We start from the raw sequence: 7,396 nt of genomic DNA, 5'->3' as shown, positions 1-7,396 counted from the left end.
GCCCGACGACCCACCACTACTGAAGATCAATGACTGAACTATGAACCAGGCTAGATCCATGGTGGTGACTATCTCCCTCTTCCTTCCTATAAAGACTCCTTGCTTCTTCTTTCTTATCTTTTCTATCACCCTCCTTCCCTTCTCCATTACCCTAATTCATAATAGTGTCCGTCCTCGCCTTCCCCATCTCCCTGATTAAGATTTAATAATAAACTGGTTGGACCAACATTTGAACCATTGTTTCTTAATCTCACACCGGGTATACAGATATCAAAGAACTTCCTCTCCCTCCTATAAATTGGAGTGAGACATATGGTTAAGTATGTATTTTTATGCTTATCATTATCAAGATGGATAGTACTCTAAATGCTCTACAGAAAGATGCAGTTTATTCAAAAGGTATAATCTCTCCACTTGAGAAAAATCTGTAAGACTTATCTACACATCAACACTGGCCAACTGGAAGTCATTATGGACTCTGAGAAAGGCAACCAAGGAAAATTTGTCAAGAAACAGACAAGAATACTGGAATACACACTGACACTTGATTTGATTCATTCAAATAATTATAGCACAGTTTTGAAAATTGTTTACATGGTCCACTTAATGGTTATGCTCCTTTGTCTAACTTATTAACTCCTTTTAATTACACCAAGTTCTGCAGAGCTGAACTCACCATTTGACTTATAGAAAATATGACTATACCATTGAAATTAATGAATTCACCTTCCTTAATTAACTCAAAATTCCTTTACTTACTGGAAAATACATAGAAGAGTATCACGGTAAATACTCATTGTCAAAATTTCACTACTTTTGTAAAGCATATGGTTATAAACTGTATTTTTTAGACGTAAAATTGTTTCATCATGTTGGTAATCCTGGTATTATTACTTAATTACATAATTTAACAATCCATCCATTTTAAAACAAATTTCTGACCCTCATCCATTTAAAACTGGTAAATGGGATAAAATGAATGCAGTCAGTACAGCTGAACTCTCTTCCGGCATCACCAGAAGCTAACTCATAGCATTCAGTATACAACACGTCAGCTGCTACCTTCTTATACCAAAGCATTATGATTATCACATTTATCCATAGTGCTGGAGATTGTGACTTTAGCCTACCCTCTGCCCAAAGGATTTCAAAGTCCTGTGAGAGGGACACAATGACAAAAGCAGCTATCTAATAACTATAATACGTCACTGGTGCCATGAGAGACAGTCAATATGATTGTGGTGTAGGCATGATTGGATGTTTCCAATCTTCTGGATCTGTATTAACAACAAAACCAAAATACTGTAGGAAATTCTAAGAATATATGAAAAGAGAACTTTGTGAACACAATAAACCTCCTGTAAACAAGAATCACAACCTCACAAATACACAGAGCTGGCCAAGATGATCACTTACCTTACATGAGCAAGAGTATTACAGAATCACAGAATTGCAGGGGTTGGAAGAGACCTCAAATGATTGAATTAAGGAAAATAAGTTAGGTTAAAAGTTAAGTGCATTCATGGGGTGCTGAATCAGCAGCTACAGATCTGGCCTTGGTAAGTCAGGTTCTCACTGCCGATAACAGATGCTTTTCTACAGACTTAGGCAGTTAGTACAGACAGCAGGTCTCCTGTTTCTCCAAATAACATTGTTAGCTATCCTATCTCTGGAATGCAAGGTAGCAGGCTTGGACAGTAAAATCACAAATTAACAAAGAAGCGTCAGATTGGTGGACAGAGTTGTAGCTGATAAGATGATCAGCCAGAGCTAGTCAAGCATCTTTCGATCTTGACCCAGGTCAAAGAGTACACAGCGAGAAAGACATACGGCCTTCATCAAAAGACCACCAGACAACCACCGAGCAATACCACACATGCGTAAAAGAACTGAGACTAGGGACAGAACTTCCAGACAGAAGGTTTCCCACAGTCTAGCAAAGCAGACAAGAACAGAAAACTATCAAGAACTACCAGTCTTTTATCCCTTGTTTCCATGTGGATGCATAACTTATCATAAATGAAGCACAAATTAAGAAACATACTGAATGCACCATAATGAACATAATCTGAAAGACAAATGTCTAAAACGTCCTTTTATCTGCTCCAGCTATATTTTATTTGCTATGCAAATAATCAGAACTGTAGTAACATAACACACACACAGGAACAATGCCAAGCTAAAGTTGCTACCTGGACTGGTTAAAAAAAAGACAGTGGTATTTAAGTAATAGTTCACTTTGAGTGAATTACAACTGTAATGCTCTGCTTACAAGTTCCTGAACAGAGATTGCTGGATTGCAAAGTGTTAACATCTTTAGGAATATTTATTTCTTTGGTTGTTTACAAACAGTAAGAAGACTCACACACGCACATAATATTAACATTACAAAGAAATTTCTTATAAGAATTAAATGAAAAAGGTTCTTGAGCCCAAAGCATGTCAAAAAAACACAAACAAAGCCTTAACTGACAGTTTTTCATGATTCTGTATACTGCTATGCACTCTCACTATGCATCCGTCCATGGATAGCTTCTTTGCAGTTATTATACACACTCAAAAAGAACTATAAAGAATCCCTCATCTAAAATTTCCTCCAATTACATATGCTGCAATTTCATTAACATTTAGCAATAGCAAGTAAAGGCAACTCTATTTATCTATGTATCTTTAAGAGCAGAAGTACGTAACAGCAAGGAGACGCATTTGTTCTTTACTAAGAAACTTCATTAAGTCTAATTCCAAAATGGGAAAGTATCCCAGAAGAATTCAGAGGTCTTCGGCTTTAAGCTAAGATCTTAAATCTATCCATAGAAAGCACACTGAATAAAACTGCAGCTATCTCTCAGGTGCACACAGACAAACTCCCATACTCTCACAGAGCACAAGAATGTAATGGCTTCTTCCACACTCAGTATTCTAGAATATCAGTGTAAGACTCAATATATAAACTAGTTTCCATCACAATTCCAAGGACTCCAAAGCCACATTCCTCCCTGTTTTCCCCAAGCACCTTTCAATAACCCTTTCTCTTAAAGATAAAACTCTGCCTTTTACCCACGATTGAAACCAACCGAGGCTTTGGCTGCTACACAAGCTATTGGCCTGTTCCTCCTCTGTGCCAACATGAAGCCTGTAAATAGTTCAGAACAGGACATGAGGCAAGTTCATTTCCTAGGGAACTGATTTTCCAGGAATTGGAATTTCTTTGAGGACTGCTTTCTTTGAGAAATGTTGAGAGCAAAACCTAGTGTCTCCAAGAGATATACAAACCTGTAAAAAAAAAATTCCATCAGAGGGTTGCCATTAAAATTATCAGTTTTATTGATAATGATTTTCAAGTGCACTTAACAATGAAGATCTTCAGAATTAAACAGAGAAACAGTCCACAGTGTGTGTAACCAAGGATACATTCCTCAGACTTGACAAACAAAAAATACTGAAAGAAATAGCCTGCAAGACCCCCATCTCCTCAAACATCTTTGAATACTCATTTTTTTTCATTTTTAGTTTCTAAGTAACAGAGAAACATAATTCACTTCAAAACACTGGACTGGCAACTTGAAGCATATACTATGAAATACACTGGACAGATGATACCATAAATTAAGCACCCCTAATTTTGAGGGTATTTATAATGAGGAGTCAGCTCTTAGATGTGCTGACTCTGTCCAAAGTACCATTTCATTTTTAGATGATGGCCTACTTTATAAAATTAAAAACAAACAAAAAAGTTATCTAAAAATTTATGCATTACTTTCTTGATTATTCAGTGATAGAAGCAAATATGGCCAATATAAATTACATAGCCAGAGAGCCACAGCGCAGTGAGGAACAGCGCTTCTGGGTTCAATTTTTTGATGGTGGGTGACTGGACTTCTGGTAAGACCACCAGTGAGTCTGAAGACATAAAGATAATGGGCTCTGGGACAAGTAAGAATATCCTTACTTCATGGTTTCTGTTAATCTCTTTGGAGGAAAACCCACACCTGTGTGTGCATTAGTATCTTACTGAAATGAAAGGTCTAAATTAAATTCTAGAGGAGAAAAAAGATGATTTTATTTCTCTGTTCAAAGCATGTGTTGTGACTGCATAAATTTTTCTTTCTTTGGAAATGCATCTCCTGAATAAGAACTTCTATGAGCAGCATGAAGAACACAGCCCAGGTGTCAGCCAAAGGAAGGTAACTCTTCACTCCATATTTTCCCTGTCAGCCTTTTCACTCCAGTTCATCTGACAACTCATTCCAGTGAAGCATTCACTCGGGTAATTACATCAAAACAAGAACCCATCTGTGAGAACTCTCTACTGTCAGTGAGACAATAAGCAAGCAGGATAGGAATGTGATGAGAAATAGTTACATTCCTGTAAGCCTTTTGGGCATTCATATCCTGGCTGTTAAGATAGAAAACCCAAGGATGCACTCAAAGGCTTTAAAAGGCAGATTCCAGAAAAAGAGGAGTGCATCTGGAAGCTTCTACTCTACTACTACAGATTAAAGAGACCATTTTGAAGTACAGCTTTCTTACAGCTATGCTTTGCATAGATGTGAGGAAGGCTCAAATACACGATGACACAAATAGCAACTAGAGAAACATCAGAGCTTAGAAGCAAATAGCTGCTTCTAAAGGATTACAGGCAGTTTTGCTTTAACAAGGAATTTTTGTCAAGTCCTCTATCTGAGCTGGTTCCAGGTTCTAGCCATGAGGCAGACCAAACCAGCCTACCTTTCCCCTCTGCCAAGGGGGAAAAATACACACAGAAGAAAACATTTGTTCTCACTTTCTAAATATGATCTATCTTATAGCTTGGGCTTTAGGACAGCTGCAGATGGGGCACATTATTCTCCACAAGGAAGGCCAAGCTGCCTATAAATTGCTGCTGAAATTAAAAGGTACTTTTTGGTATAAACAGTCAGACAAGCTGAACTAGCATGAAAATACATATTTTTTATTTCTCTAGCATTATGTCACGAAACTTCATCACATGGAGAAGACTTCAGTGATTCAATAAGAATTACAGTAATATCTCCTAAGCTTAGGTACATACCAACCTGACACACAGACTATAAGCAGCTCATTAGTTATTCAACATATATTAGCAATGACGATGGACTAACACTTTCTATTATTTACTCTAAAAGCTCTCTAAGGAGAGACAAAAGCAATATGCTAGTTCAACCACCAAAAATGTCCAGAAATGAGAACCACATCTCCAATCACAACTCAGTGTGGTTTGAAATACTCAGGAGGCAAGCAGGATATGCAAGACGCCACTTCAAACACAATCAGCAATGCTGATCATATTCACATACAATACAGGCCTTTTGGCTAATCTCAATGAAAGTATTCACTTTTCCCATGCACACCACATGATGGTTCCCCAGATTCTACTGCCTTGTATGTTGGTACAGTATTGTGTTTTTAAGCTTCTATAAATTCTTCCCAGAGCAATGCAATTATAAGCATACTGCAAAACCATGCTGCAAAATGTACTGATTAATGCATTAGCACTGTGATTACACACTGTCAGGTTTTCACCTTTAACGATTTCAGAGAAAAAGGTTATGGAACAGATCATCTTGAGTGAGATCACATGGCATGTGCAAGACAATTAGGGGATCAGGCCCAGACTGCATGGGTTCACAAAAGGCAGGTCCTGTTTGACCAACCTGATTTCCTTCTATGATCAAGTGACCCACCTGGTGGTTGAGGGAAAGGCTGTTGTCGTAGTCTACCTAGACTTCAGCAAAGCCTTTGACACTTTCTCCCATAGTATTCTCCTAGAGAAGCTGGCAACCCGTAGCTTGGACAGGTACACTCTTTGCTGGGAAAAGAACAGGCTGAAAGGTCAGGCCCAGAGAGTGGTGGTGGAATTACATCCAGCTGGCGACCGGTCATGAGTGGTGTTCCCCAGAATGTCAGTATTGGGGTGTCATGGTTTTGTGATTTCTGTTATCAGTATTCTACATCATAACATCGTGTAAAGCACTGGGAATTAAAGAATTAACGCCCCAATTCCATGGACTGCCGATTCTCCGAATACCTGTCTCTCAGAAGAGAACAAATACATACCACAGAGGACTTTGCATTCAGAGGGGGAAGATAAAGCTGGCAAGTCATGGGACTCGTTCTCTTGCTCGCTGCCTGGCAGTGTGTGGGTGTGCTCCCCAGCCGTTTTGCCTTCAATTCAGAGTAAGGCCTTTGGTTTCAGACACTCACTCATTTCAGTTGATTTATTAGCCTCAATTCCAATTAAATTGTATTATATTGTGTTACCTTGCATTCCGAGATCATATTTAGTAAATTAACTTTTATCCTCAGATCATTGTCACTGTTATGCTTTTAGGCCCAGCTCCCATCTCCCTACCCTTCCCCCTTTCCCTTTCCCTTTTTGGGCCAGAGGGCCTGTGGGCCTGCTGTTCCCCTGTCACGGACACAGATCTAGATAACTCCGTAACATGGGGCCTGTCCTGTTTAATAACTATATTGATGACCTGGACAAGGAGATTGAGTGCACCCTCAGTAAGCTTGCAGATGACACCAAGTTGGGAGGAAGTGTCGATCTGCCTGGGGGTAGGAAGGCCCTACAGAGGGATCTGGACAGGCTGGATCAGTGGGCTGAAGCCAATGGGATGAAGTTCAACAAGACTAAGTGCCAGGTCCTATGCTTTGGCCACAACAACCCCATTTAATGCTACAGGCTTGGGGCAGAGTGGCTGGAAGACTGTGTGGAAGAAATGGACCTGGGAGTGTTGGTCGACGCTCAGTTAAACGTGAGCCAACAGTGTGCCCAGGTAGCCAAGAAGGCATCTTAGCTTGTATCAGAAATAGTGTTGCCAGCAGGAACAGGGAAGTGACCATCCCTCTGTACTCAGCTCTGGTGAGGCTGCACCTCAAGTACTGTGTTCAGTTTCGGGCCCCTCACTACAAGAAAGACATTGAGGCCCTGGAGCGGGTTCAGAGAAGGGCAACAAATCTGGTGAGGAGTCTGGAGCACAAGTCTTATGAGGAGCGGCTGAGGAAACTGGGATTGTTTAATCTGGAGAAGAGGAGGCTCAAGGGAGACCTTATCGCTCTCTACAATTCCCTGAAAGGAGGTTGTGGCAAGGTGGGAGTCAGCTTCTTCTCCTATGTAACTAGTGATAGGACTAGAGGGAATGGCCTCAAGTGGCACCAGAGGAGGTTCAGGTTGGATATTAGGAAGAATTTCTTCTCCAAAAGACTGTTCAGGCACTGAAACAGGCTGCCCAGGGAGGTGGCTGAGTCTCTGTTCCTGCAGGTGTTCAAGAAACGTTTAGATGTTGTACTAAGACACTTGGTTTTGTGAGGAAATATTGGTGATAGGTGAACGGTTGGACTAGATGATCTCAGAGGTCTTTTCCTACCTTGGTGA

The sequence above is a fragment of the Meleagris gallopavo genome, unplaced genomic scaffold (genome assembly GCF_000146605.3).
Source record: "Meleagris gallopavo isolate NT-WF06-2002-E0010 breed Aviagen turkey brand Nicholas breeding stock unplaced genomic scaffold, Turkey_5.1 ChrUn_random_7180001848644, whole genome shotgun sequence".
Classification (NCBI taxonomy): Eukaryota; Metazoa; Chordata; class Aves; order Galliformes; family Phasianidae; genus Meleagris; species Meleagris gallopavo.
The sequence above is the reverse complement of the archived record's forward strand: the minus strand, read 5'-3'. Positions refer to the sequence as shown.